At 43.7% G+C, this 11993-nt stretch overlaps 1 protein-coding gene across 1 annotated transcript in view; it reads left to right on the forward strand.

Annotated features, from left to right (window-relative positions):
- LOC308166379 (chromobox protein homolog 3-like) overlaps window positions 1–11993 on the forward strand; it is a gene marked incomplete at its 3' end in the record, with an annotated part of 245305 nt that overhangs the window by 142514 nt on the left and 90798 nt on the right. The window lies entirely within an intron of this gene.

The following is an 11993-nucleotide window of genomic DNA, read 5'->3' on the forward strand; positions in this document are numbered from 1 at the left end:
CACTCCGGCTCCTATTTGTTCATTGGCTAGAGACACTAACAAATACAATTCAAACAACAAAGCCATTATGCAGCAACACCATACATACTGTAGCAAGAGGTTTTCTTAAAAAATTCATAGTCCATAATCCCAAAAAAAAACGACAGTTACTGTGCCGCTTGCAGAAGACACAGCTTGGTGATGGGCCTGACCAGAACGCTAGTCTTGGTCTTGACCCTCACAGAACGTACAAATCCACGCTTGTCCGCAAACGTGTCCTGTATTCGGCCCAACAGCCAAGAACTGCGAGGAGCGGTAGAGTCAGCTACCAAAACCACGTCTCCTGGAACAAGATTCCTCTTCTCTCTATTCCATTTGGAACGCTCCTGGAGTAAAGGTAAATACTCCCGCATCCACCTTTTCCAGAACAAGTCTGAGATGTATTGCACCTGTTTCCAGCGTCTCCTGCCATAGCAGTCTTCATCTTTAAACAATCCTGGTGGTAATACAGGCAGTCCTTTCATTGTCAACAGGTGACTGGGAGTAAGAGCTTCAAGATCATTTGGATCATCAGATACCTTTGTGATAGGCCTATCGTTTAAGATGGCCTCAACTTCACACAACACTGTGTGAAAGCTCTCGTCATCCAATGTCTGCTGCTGAAAAACGGAGGTAAGTATCTTCCTTATCATCCGGATAATTCGTTCCCACACACCTCCGTGGTGGGACGCAGCAGGTGGGTTGAAACTCCACTCGATTCCATCTTGCAGAAAAGCTCTCTGGATTTTGCTGTGGTTCAGAGAAGCCAGCGTCTCTCTCAACTCCCTCTCTGCTCCGATGAAATTCGTTCCATTATCCGATCTCATGTGCACAACTTGCCCACGCCGACAGATGAATCTTCGTAGAGCATTGATACACGAGTCTGTGTCCAATGAGTAGGCGCACTCCAGATGGACTGCCCTGCTTGCCATGCACGTGAAAATGACCCCGTAGCGTTTCACTTTGCTGCGTCCTCTTTTCACTTCCACTGGTCCAAAATAGTCCACTCCCACATTTGTAAAAGGAGGAAGATCGGGAGAAATCCTCTCTTTCGGTAAATCGGCCATCTTCTGTTCACCTGGTTGTGCCCTTTGTCGCTTGCAGACTCCACAGTTTGAAATCACTTTCCTCGCTGCAGTATTGGCATTTGTAATCCAGTAATTTCTGCGCAACCTGGAGAGCATATGATTTCGTCCGGCATGACCCAGCTGGTTATGGATGTGCTTCAGAATCAAAGAGGACACATGATGCTCCTTGGAGATAATGACGGGATGTTTTGTGGTTTCAGGCATTGCCGCCTTGCCCAAACGCCCTCCGACTCTCAGCAACCCCTCTTGCAGCACAGGATCCAACTTGTAGATAGCACTGTCCCGTTTTACTCCAGAACTACCAGATGTCAATGCTTCAATTTCCTTGTGGAACGTTTCCTGCTGGCTGAAGTACATTATGGCTGTTTCCGCCTCCTGAAGATCCTTCACCGACAGACTTTGTCCACCAAGAGTACCTTTCAGCTGCTGCATTTCATCCTCCACTTGAACATGAGGATTCACTTGGGCCTTTTCCTGTAAAAGCCTTCTCCTCTGACTCAACTTTAGTAGAGTCCTTGTCACCTTCATGAACCATGCAACAGAGTTTCTTAGCTTCTTCCAGTCTGAAAAGTATGTCATTAGCTGGTGAGTGGCATTAGGGCTGTCGGCAACCACAACAGCGTTTACCATGAGATCCCTCTTTACCTCTGGGTCACCTTCAACAATGACTGAGTCTGATCTTTCACTTGGCCACTTCCCCTCTGACATTCTCAGAAACTCTGGTCCTTCAATCCATCTGTTTTGTGTCAAAAGATGTTCCACTCTCAGTCCTCTTGAGGCGTCATCTGCCGGATTTTGTGCCGTAGGGATATATCTCCACTGTGATATGTCAGATTCTTCCCTGATGGTGGACACTCGATTGGCAACAAATGTGTGGAACCTTTTATCCTCGTTTTTGATGTACTTGAGAACTGAGGTGCTGTCTGTCCAAAATACAGATTTCTCCAGTTCAAGGCCCAGTTCTGCTTGAAGCATTCGGTCAACTCTGACTGCGACAACAGCAGCTGTGAGCTCCATGCGAGGGATCGTCATTTGCTTCAGGGGCGCCACCCTTGCCTTGCCAAGGACGAAGGCGACGTGACTGCTCTCTTCATGTTGCATCCTGATGTAGCTGACAGTGCCATATCCATCCTGGCTGGCATCAGAAAAATGATGCAACTGAACACTTGTTGGTTGTCCAAAGCTTTTTGGTTTAAAACATCGACTGACTCTGAAGTCTGTCACCCTTTCAAGGTCAGTCAACCACTTTCTCCATTTCTTTTGTAGAACCTGAGGCACTGGATCATCCCACTGATACTTCATGCGACAAAGCTCCTGCAACATCATTTTTGGCACGAGTGTAAGTGGTGCTAAAAATCCCAAAGGATCATACACAGAGCTGACCATGGACAAGATTCCACGTCTTGTGTGCGGCTGCTCTTTGATGGCGAGCTTGAATGTGAATGTGTCCGTCTCAACACACCAGTGTAGGCCCAAAGCCCTCTCCAATGGCAACTTGTCTTGGTCAAGATCCAGGTCATGCATAGGTGCTGACCTGTGCTCCTTGGCAATGGCCTGCAACACTTTACGGCTATTGCTAGTCCATTTTGTCAGCTGGAATCCTCCTTCTTTGCATAGTGCCATTAGGTCCTCAACCATGTGCACAGTCTCCTCCTCCGTTGACAAGCTCTTAAGCAGATCGTCCACATAAAAGTTGTGTGTAAGGGTGTTAATCACTTCGGCAGGGAATTTGTGTTTGTTATCTTCCGCTGTCTTGTGAAGGGCGTAGCACGCACAACTGGGTGAGGAGGCCGCACCAAAAAGGTGAACAGTCATACGGTGCTGCACCGGCTCCTGTTTGATGTCACCTGCTGGCCACCACAAGAACCTCAACAAATCAGTATGTTCATCTGCAACCTTGACCTGGTGAAACATGGCTTTCACATCTGCCATGACTGCCACTGGTTCCAGTCTGAATCTGGTCAGCACTCCCACCAAAGAGCTGGTCAGATTGGGCCCTTGCACCAGCTGCTGATTTAGCGATGTTCCCTTGAACTCGGCCGCACAGTCAAAAACGACCCGCAGTGTTCCCTTCTTGGGGTGACGTACTCCATGATGGGGTATATACCACATTTTACCATCAGGCTGATTCAACTGATGTTGGGGTACTCTCTCCGCGTATCCTTTGCTGATAACATCCTCCATGAAAACGACATATTCACGATGGAAGGCTTGGTCCCGCAGAAACCTCTTCCGTAATCCACAGATTCTCTGTTTAGCCACACTGAGATTGTTTGGAAGCATAACAACATCTCTCTTGAAGGGGAGTTTCATCTTGTAATGTCCATCTTGCAACTGGACTGAGCTGGACACGACATCCATGAATCTCCTGTCTTCTCTGGACATCTCCTCTTGTTCACTTGAGGTCTTCTCGTTAAAATCTGTATTATACTGATTGACAAGCAGCTCCTCCAGCTTATCCACTGCAATTCTATTCACAACCACCGGAGAGCAGTCATTTTGCTCGATGCAGATTCCTTGGAGGGGTCCACTTATCACCCATCCCAGCAGGGTTTTAAAAGCGTACGGCCCCTCTCCAACACTGTTCACCACCTCCCAGGGTTCCATTAGCCTGGAGGCATTGGTGCCAATCAGCAATTCCACCTGGGCTTGGATGTGAGGGATGCAGATGCCATTCAAATATGACCACTTCGCCACTTCTTCATCTGAGATTATATTAGATGTTGACACAGGCATTTTCTCTTGGGTCAAAACTTCAGGAAGGCTGTAAAACTGTCCATCGTTACAGCCAGCAATCTCCAAACCTTGAAGAATAAAGCTAGAAACTTCCTGATCTGGCGCCATGGTACGCAACTGAACCTTTACTCTCCTTCCAGTCATTTTCAACCTTGTCATCAAGCTTTCAGAGCAGAATGTTGAAGTGCTTCCTGGGTCCAAAAATGCATATGTTTGAATTATTATGTCACCTTTGGAGGACTTAACTTGCACTGGGAGGATTGAGAGAATGCCGTCACTGCTACCGGCTCCTGTATGTCCAGAAAAGGTAGAGATGTGTGTGTGGTCACTTGATTTTTTCTGTAGCCCATCTGTGTCAATTTTCTTTTCCATGTTTATGTGGAGAACACTTGGATGTTTCTGACCACACACCTTGCAACTCATGCGCCTTTCACAGTGTTTGCTCATATGTCCAGTTTGCAAACAAGCAAAACAAACGCCTTTCTCCTTCAGGAAACTTATCTTCTGTGTGTGTGCTTTCTTTTCCAATTGTGGGCATTGCTCCAACCCATGCTCAAGGGAGCAACACAGACACAGATTTGATTTTGTAGTCTTGTACTGTACACTTTGTCTCTTGCTTCTGTCATTACTTGTAGACTCTGCAACATCACTCTGTTCAGTGTTTACAATAGTTGTAGCATAGGCATTTCCCTTGATCCTTGATGGTGATCTGTTCCTGTCACCAAATGGTTTCTTCTCTACAGGCTTAGTTGTTTTTTCATAGCTACTGTACTGTAAATCTCCAAAAATAGGTTCGGATGCAATTCTCACTTGGCGCTCAACAAAAAGAACAATATCTAACAACTGAGCTCTGCGCTGATGGCGCTCCCAAAGCTCACACGCCTTTGTTCTCCATTTTTCTTTCAACTTGTAGGGGAGTTTCTGAATCACGGCTCGCATGTTAGCTGGCATGTCAAGTTCATTGATGTATTTCAATTCTTCCATTGCGTTACAGCACTCACGCAAAAGGAGTGAATATGCTTGCAGTCCTTTGACATCCTCAGCCTTCACCAATGGCCAGCCAAGCACCTTGTCCACATATGCAGCGGTAATTTTCAACTCATCCCCAAAATGCTCCTGCAGCAGTTCCATTGCTCTTTCATAACCTCTGTCGGGAGGCATAAGTTGACAACTGCGGACTAGCTCCTGAGGCTGCCCTCTTGTGTACTGCTGTAGGAAGTACAAACAATCACCTTTGTTGTTGGTCTTATTTACCACACAGTGTTGAAATGCTCGGACGAAAGCTCTGTATGACAGAGGATCTCCATAAAACACTGGAATTTCTCTTATTGGAAGGGAATTCATGTTTTGCTGTTGCACCAAGAGCGCCGTTATTTGATTTTGTGATTGAAGTAGACTGTAAATATTGCCATCCTGGGTGTTAGGAGAAGGTACAACACCACGGTTAGCCTGACCGTGAGAAGATTGAACGGCATGTTCAGAATCCTGACTGTGTGAAATCTGCATGTGAGGAGATTGTATGACCTGTGCAGCATCCAGAATGTGGGAAGATTCCATGACCTGTCCAGAATCCATCATTTGGTTTGTTGTTCCATGTCTCTTTAACCTTGATGCCTTCTGGTTGGATTGTGAATGAGACTGTAGGCCTATATTTTGCTTTGGCTGCACATACATGTTTTTCATAACAGTGCTTGGAAATGGATTGAATTCATTGGCCCCAGGATTGAGAGGTGTTTTCCTTTCCTTTGTCTTTGCACCTTTCTTTGTGTACGATTCTTTAATTGAACTCCCTCCATCAGATTTCATAAACACTGCTAGTTTAGCAGAAGACACTGCAATCTCGGTGTTAAGTTCAAGCTGTTCCTGTTTCCTCCGAAGCTGCTCAGCCTGCTCCTGCAATACATGTTTGTCACGCAAAGCAGCAGCGCGCGTTTCTAGTGCAGCTTTCTCGGCTGCAGCTTCAATGCATTTTAATGAGAATGTAGAAGATCGGCCACTCCTTGAGCTGCCACGGCTCTTCTGTGATCGTTTACTTGAAACCTGCGTTCCCACATTAGAAACACTGTCATAAGGATGCACCTCATCTTCGTCGTCAATTTTGTAGTGATTCACAGCTCCATCAACATCATTATTGCTTTCCAACCATTTTGTAACTGCACCAGTCGATTCATTATCCATTTCACATTCCAACCATTTTGTAACCACATCTGTAAATTCATTGACACTCAACATTTTGGCTTTATACCACACTTCATGCTTGTCAGCTTCGTCGGCTGGCAGCAAAGGTAATAGAGTTGTGTGTGCATTTTGTGCGTCATGGCACATCAGTTTAAACTTGTCAAACTCGCATTTCACTGGTTCTTTACCATCCTTGTTGCTGTTAGACATCAGTTTATTAATAGTCTCCTTTAGTTTGTTTGCTTTGTTCAAATGACATTTTCTTTTTGTTTGCAAAGTGTCTATTTTGTCTAGCAAAGCTTTTGTGGTGAGCTGCCTTTTGCGTTTTAAATCCTCTGGGCTCATTTCCACAGGGCTGGCAGTAGCCACGCCCACCAGCTGTGCATCATCACAATTGTTACTTTGCGCTGTAGCCATTGTATTCAGTCATTTGTTTACGCTTTGTTTTCAAACAAATTATCTCCAGCGACTTGGCTACTCACCACTCAACGGCAGATTTCCGCTGTAGCAATTCAATCACTCACCCAGAGCTCTGAAACGGGTGGATCTGAAATGGATAGCTTACTGAAGTCGAGTTGTCCACTGGTCCTCTCGGTTCCATACATCGGTTTCCAATTCTTCTTTCTTGAAGCGCAACACTTCACCAATTAGTCCACTCGCCCAAATGAGCACAGTCTTTGACTTAAATGTGGTGACTGTTTCCTCCTTAGTCACCGCGACTGTTGAACTGTGAACTTTAGTTGACTCGTGATACCAACACCGACGACTTCTGTACGTTGCAATCATTTGTTTACTTTAATATAAAAACATGATACACTAAAACAGTTTCGCGTGTGGCAACACGGTCAAAGACTGTGTGCTCACCAGTTCAATCAGTAACACCTGTGGCTACCGGTGAGCTCACCTATATACCTGTGCACTCCTATGCCCTCGCCACTCAGTGGTCAACAGTAAACATGACATCCAGCACAGACATAATGGCTGCAACACCTGCTGATCCTAGTGTTTAAATAAAGTTTTATTCATACCTGCTGGTCCTAGTGTTTAAATAAAGTTTTATTCATACCTGCTGGTCCTAGAGTGTTTAAATAAAGTTGTATTGTGTACCTGTTGGTTCTTGTAGGCTGTGAGGAGGGTGTGTGTGTGTGTGCGTGTTTGTGTGTGTGTGTGTGTGTGTGTACCTGCTGGTTCTTGTAGGCGGTGAGCAGGGTGTGTGTGTGTGCGTGTTAGGGCTGGGCAAACGATCAACATTTTTTTTTCGATAATCGTAACGAATTAACGATCAATTATCGATTAATCAATAAGCTTTTTTTGTATAAATTTTTATTTTTATTTTTTATTTTGATATCAACAAAAAAAATCGGGGGAAAAAAATCGGGCAGAAATAACAAGCATGTTTTCCTTGGGGAAAAAACTTTATTTGTGTTGCTATTGCACACATTCATTCATTCACATCCAAACTAGACACTACAGTCAGATAACAATCCTCTTAAACAAGGCAGTGAGTAGCCTAAATTGTTTAACTTAAAAACACATTTTACGTTATAAATAAAAATATAGAAAATAAGTAACTCACCATAGGAGCAGTAAAAAAACAGTTACTCACAAATAGGAGGATGACTGAAAACGTTAGTGTCCTTAACGCATCTATGTTATCTGCTGTTATATGTTTGTCTTTTGTTTATTGTTCCGCTATGTGGTCTAGCCTGTTCTTTTATGGTCAATGTTTTATGTTTTTTGTGTATTGGAGGATACCTTAACTACTACCAAAATGTACCTTCTGTGGAGTATTATCATTACATAACCACAAAATACTATTATCATGACACCAGAATAGATCTAAACACTCATTTTTACCATAACCTCACATGACCCTGGATCAAATAACTATAGGCAGCTATAATTGTAGCGGTCTAGCTGATTTAAAAAAAAGGCTCACAGTCTTCTCTTGGCTTAAAGAAAAAAATCACCAGATTATCTGTTTACAAGAAACACATTCTATAATCTCTGACGAGGCGCAGTGGCATAATGAATGGGACGGCCCTATTTTCTTCTCTCATGGCTCTAGGAGATCTAAAGGTGTTATGATACTATTTAAACACTCACTTTTACATGTTGTCTCGGATCACTGCACCTGCTTTTAAGTTAACTTCCCCCTGGTCCCTGCTGTCTTTTACATATTGTATTGTAATGTATAGATGTTTTTGATACATGTGTATCATGGCATTCATGTTTTATATTGGGTTGTGTTTTATATTGTATATATTGTGTTGTGTTTTGTGTACAGACTTGCCTCTGTTCTGCCAATTGGCCAGATCGTCTTTGTAAATGAGAATTGGTTCTCAATTGACTTATCTGGTCAAATAAAGGTTAAATAAAAAATAAAATACAAATACAAATAAATCACAGATCAATTAGGCTACACATCACAATCACAGTAATCGATCATACATTAATCACCGTATCAACCCTGCAGAGTATCCCCAAGTACCGGTAACCCTATGTGTGGACACAACAGGGTTAGCCCAGTCTTTTAAACATATATATTATTATTATGTATTAATAATACCGTATTACATCCGTAATACATCATAGGCAGAGTAGGTGCAAGGAAAGTAGGTGCAATTTCAACACCATAATCAACATCGATATTGCGCAGTTTACGTTTATGAGTTGTTGATACAGTACTAAGCATACTACAATAATACTATTACTATAATATCATATAGTATAGACGAGGAAGAGGCGAGTGAATTGTCAGGAAAACAGTCCCTGTATGACATTGATTGGTGGGAGCCGGGGCGAGTTGTATTCGTTATACAATATATAAATCATATCATGTCAACCAAAGGCTAACTAACTCAGACCAAAACAAAATATAGGCTTATAGCAGCATAACTTGTTGATAAGTTGACAAATCAGCACACATACATAGAACGAATTTGAGGCTGACCAACGTCTGATCACCATATTGCAACATTTGAACGTTTGAAAGTCTAACCGTAGGTTTAACAGGGACATAATAGCCTATGCACAGAACATATACTATCATAATCAGGACAGGAAAGAAAACATAGGCAATATTTATTTATGAGGAAGACAGGCGTATACAGATATGTGTGCTTGGCTTGCAGAGAGGGGGTTGAATTGCATCATTTGTATTTATATGTTAAAGCACTTTGAGCTGCAACGTTTGCAGGAAAAGTGCTATACAAAAAAGGGTTATGATTATGATTATGATTATAATAATGATAATAATAATAATCATCATCATTATTATTATTATTATCATGCAAACATATCTGTTTGAGCGCGCCCTCCGAAGTTTGACCGCAGACGTAAAAAATACACCATGACGTCATAAAAACCCAATAGAATGGGTTGGTGTGACAACGGCACTATGGCGTCAAAATAAACCTATAATAGAATGGTTTGGTCAAACTTTTGTGTGACAACGGTACATACAGACTTGTATAACGGTACATGATAGAGAGATTGTCCGCTGAGAATATATATATATTATATACCATTTCTGCTACAGTCTGCTACTTTCATAAGGATGAGTAGAAAAAGGAGGAATTCTTCGTTTCCACGAAGCCCCCTTTCGGTATGTTAGTTTTGTCTTCTCTTTCCATTTAATAATAATAATATCTTATATCTAATAATGTTATTCATGTTAATATTATTAATATCTAATGTATCTTTTAATGTTAGTTGATGAATCTATATATTTGTATATATTTGCATATTTACTTAAATATGTATAACGGTACATGATAGACAGACTGTCCGCGGGGATACAGTTAAGGATGAGTAGAAAAAGGAGGAATTCTTCGTTTCCACAACGCCCCCTTTCGGTATGTGAGATATCTAAGAGCCAAAAGTGTGTGTTTGTGTGTGTGTGTGTGTGTGTGTGTCTGAGTGTGTGTGTGTGTGTGTGTGTGTGTGTGTGTTAGTGTGTGTGTCTGAGTGTGTGTGTGTGTGTGTGTGTGTGTGTGTGTGTCTGAGTGTGTGTGTGTGTGTGTCTGAGTGTGTGTGTGTGTGTGTGTGTGAGTGTGTCCGCCTCGTAATGGTAGTTGTAAGTGCAACCCGAGGCTTCAGACATATTTATAAATCAACAAGTGTTCCACGAACTTGAACCCAGTTAAGGTCTTACAATACTCCACCTGGTGACCCTGATTAGACACTTAAGCATCCAGCCTGATATTGTGCATCCCCTGACCCTCGTCCTGGTGTTAGTTGCTGTGGGCGTGTCTAACCTACTGTGGGCGTGTCTAACATGATATGGGCGTGTCTAACCTGCGGTGGGCGTGTCTAACCTGATGTGGGCGTGTCTAACCTAATGTAGGCGTGTCTAACCTGCTGTGGGCGTCTCGTCTCACCGGCAGAGGGGGGGGTCTCGTCTCACCGGCAGAGGGGGGGGTCTCGCGATAATCCACCACGAGTCCTGGAAGGTCTCTCCTGTCACTCTGCCAGTGTCTCATTCTTTTGAGTCTGTGTCTCTACAACTAAATGGACCTACCCCAACTGTTTTAGTTAATATCTACCGCCCACCCAAACCAAACAAGGATTTCTTTGATGAATTCAACACATTTCTCACCCACATCTGTTCACTCTCATCCAACATAATTCTGTTAGGTGATTTAAATATTCACATGGATAATAGTAATCATGCTCTCACTAAGGACTTCATCTCTTGCCTGGACAGTTTTGGTCTCCAACAATATATTGATTTCCCTACCCATTCTAAAGGTCATATTTTGGACTTGGTCTGTTGCTCAGGTGTCACTCCCCTCAACTGTTCTGCTGTTGACCTCCCCATCTCTGACCACATGCTTGTTTCATTTAACTTAAGTTTGTCTCTATCCAAAACCAAACAGTCACGTACTATGTCCTTCCGCAACATCAGACATAATAATTTAGCAGATCTCATAACAGGCATCGACACTTTCCCCATCATCACCCCCCCATGCACCCCTGATCAGCTCGTCTCTCATTACAATGATGGACTCCAAACTCTGCTGGACTCACTCGCCCCCCTCAAAACCCGGACTGTCTCATTCCCCCATTCTGCCCCCTGGTTTTCCCCTCACCTACGTCTGCTGAAAGCCAAAGGACGTCAGCTGGAGCGGCTTTCAAGAAAAACCGGTCTCACTGTTCACAAACAGATGCACCATGCCCACATCCTCCTTTACAAAGACGCCCTCTCCTCAGCCAAATCCCAATATCTTACAGACAAAATCACTGCTGGTGCTGGGAACACCAGGGCCCTGTTCTCAGTGGTCAACAACTCACTCCGCCCCCCCCGACTCCCTTCCCCCACACTTCTACTCCACTGACCACTGTAACTCTCTGATGTCATTTTTCAACTCAAAAATAGCCAACATCCACCAACAACTGACCCCTCTTATGTCCAGTTGTCCATCTCCCCTATCTCCCCATCCCCCCTCTCTGTACCTCTCTCCTGCTTCCATCTCCCCTCTGCTGCCGATTTATCTAAACTCATCCGGAAATCCAAGCCATCCACCTGCCAACTTGACCCCCTGCCCTCCTCCCTGGTCATAGCCTCCCTCCCCTCTCTCCTGCCGCTGATAACTACAATCATCCTGAGCTAATTGTTCCTCTTAGCCACTTGTTCCTTGTTTGCGATGTAGGTTTCCCTCCCCTTCTGGTGTTCACTCTATTCAGGCAGATAGCTGAGGAGATGTTGTTGAATGTTGTTGTGTGGGGTTCATAATCAGACACAAACACCTGTGTTCTTTTATAAGGTTCCTGTAGAGTTGCCGTAATAGGAGATTGTGAAGGAGGATCTGAATCCTCAACTAGAGCAACAATTTGTGCAATAGTTAGATGGTCAAAGGTTGTCCCCCACTCACTGGTAGATGCTTCCCCTTCTGATACCCTGGTCTGGCAGTGTCATGAGATGCTTGCCGTTTTGCTGCATATCGCAACATGAGATAACATTTGGCATGT

Source organism: Nansenia antarctica (genome assembly GCF_963989245.1).
Source record: "Nansenia antarctica genome assembly, chromosome: 10".
NCBI lineage: Eukaryota > Metazoa > Chordata > Actinopteri > Argentiniformes > Microstomatidae > Nansenia > Nansenia antarctica.